At 50.7% G+C, this 2,500-nt stretch overlaps 1 pseudogene; it reads right to left on the reverse strand.

Annotated features, from left to right (window-relative positions):
• Positions 1-662, reverse strand: LOC149373039 (small subunit ribosomal RNA; annotated as a pseudogene; the record flags this gene model as incomplete).
• Positions 663-2,500: the final 1,838 nt, after the last annotated feature.

Genomic DNA, 2,500 nt, shown 5'->3' on the forward strand with positions numbered 1-2,500 from the left:
AACCGCAACAACTTTAATATACGCTATTGGAGCTGGAATTACCGCGGCTGCTGGCACCAGACTTGCCCTCCAATGGATCCTCGTTAAAGGATTTAAAGTGTACTCATTCCGATTACGGGGCCTCGGATGAGTCCCGTATCGTTATTTTTCGTCACTACCTCCCCGTGCCGGGAGTGGGTAATTTGCGCGCCTGCTGCCTTCCTTGGATGTGGTAGCCGTTTCTCAGGCTCCCTCTCCGGAATCAAACCCTGATTCTCCGTTACCCGTTACAACCATGGTAAGCGCAGAACTTACCATCGACAGTTGATAAGGCAGACATTTGAAAGATGCGTCGCCGGTACGAGGACCGTGCGATCAGCCAAAAGTTATTCAGAGTCACCACAAACTTTTACGATGGACGAGAGAACGCGCGTGAACGCGTCCCCGCCACCGATTGGTTTTGATCTAATAAAAGCGTCCCTTCCATCTCTGGTTAGGACTCTGGTTTGCATGTATTAGCTCTAGAATTACCACAGTTATCCAAGTAAATGTGGGTACGATCTAAGGAACCATAACTGATTTAATGAGCCATTCGCGGTTTCACCTTAATTTGGCATGCACTGAGACATGCATGGCTTAATCTTTGAGACAAGCATATGACTACTGGCAGGATCAACCAGGGAGCTTCGTTTGTCAAAATTAAATTCAAAGCACACAACTCGGAGTGGCCTAAGGACAATGACGTCCCGTTGACCGGCTCGTTGTTGAATTGCGCTATCTTGCGTGTCTTGCGAAATACGCCGAGGAACGTGGAAGAAAACATGATTTTATCCCGAAAGGATCCAATCGATAATTCGACGACGAGTCCACGACGCATCCGACACTTGAAGCTTAAATCTTCAGCTCTCGTCGTTAAAAACGAGGGTGAATTTTTTTTCTTTCAAATTCCGGTCGACCATCGCTCAACAAGCGTCAACAACGTCCCAAACGCCGCGTTGCCTTACCGGGTAATAAAAGCCAAGGGCCTCAGAACTTCCGGAAGGGGCGACGAAGACCGTTCGTTATTCGTTGTTGACGACGCCTCGCTATGGGCCGCCCGCGGCACTTTTGTCATTCGAACGACCCGGTAAATGAACAATACCGGGTCGGCACGGCGAGCTTCGAGGTGCCGTAATTAAACTCGAAGCAGGGCCACGTGAATTTATCATTCAAGTGTCAACAGTCTCTCGTGAGAGTTGCGTGTTAACAAATACCCGACGATATGGTCGCTGACGCTAGGCCAGGGCTTACCGCAGTGGTATACGTACGGGAGGTACACGTTGTATCCTCGCTCGGTATCGAGTGAGTCGATGCTCGGTTAGCATACCGTCGACAAGCTACGAGCCACGTCGACGGCGCATGCAACGCCAGAGGCGCGATCCGCATTGAGGGCCATTCGGTCGAAGACGCTGACCCGCGGAAATGCTGTGAATTGAGGCTTGGCTTGACAAGCGAACCGTCTCACTAGTGCCGAGGCGTCCTCGGGCGCGGCGAAGCAAAGTACCGTTTAACACGCAATTAAGCGAGACGAAAGTTTCCAATGACAATGACGCGCATTGCTTTCGGATCGACGGTGCGTAAAATTTTACAAGTTCGAGACGCGCATTGCTTACGAAACAACGCGCATTGCTTTCGCGTTACGGCTGAGGGCCACTCGTTCGTCGGTCACTGCCACGCGGATTGCTCTTTTGACAAGCGCATTGCCCTTGGAGCATACATATCCTCAAGAAATTGATGCGTACGCTTTTCAAGCAGACCTCCAACAATCTTATGAGGCTTGAATAGCGGTACGGGAATGATCGTTGATGGAGTCGGGAATGCACATTTCGGCTTTCGCGTTCCAAGGCAGTGACCCCGAATTCTCATGGGTCCCCTTCCAACCCCCTCCGCAACGGTGCCGCGATGCTCGCGCGACAACACGCCCTAGAAGCAGACCCAACACGATCCGGTCGATGTGAATTACCGTTTTATTTCAAATAAATTAGGTATGCGCCTTTTACGTACCGGCTATAAAGGAGGAGCATACCAGTCGCTCGACGGATACTCGTAAAAACAGGCAGACAAAGAGAAACATTCAAAGAGAGACCTCGTACAATTAAACGAAAGTTAAAAGAAAAGGGGCCTTTTTTTTATATCAAGCATAACCCTCGATGCACGTACGGCAACTAACTTTTGTCACCGAACAATCGAGTCACAGTCAGTCACGGTTCGAACCAGCCAGAAAAACCAGTCGGTCCGTAATCCCTGCACGCGCATTGCAATTTTTCTTGCCTCAGTCCCGGCATATCCAAGGGTTACCGGCGCGCCTGACCATCTAAGCACACGTGCGACGTAGCGAGGGCTTATTGCGCTCGCTCATCAAGCATACCAAAGGATTCCGGGACAAAGTCGTCGTTCGTTCAATGAGACGGCGAGCAAGACGCCCGAAGTGACGAGTGCCCGCGGTATTAACGAGACAGCGATAGATTTCGCTTCCATGTCC

Source organism: Copidosoma floridanum, unplaced genomic scaffold, assembly GCF_036245765.1.
Source record: "Copidosoma floridanum isolate Cflo_tuat_1 unplaced genomic scaffold, Cflo_Japanese_pri ptg000055l, whole genome shotgun sequence".
NCBI classification, from domain to species: Eukaryota; Metazoa; Arthropoda; class Insecta; order Hymenoptera; family Encyrtidae; genus Copidosoma; species Copidosoma floridanum.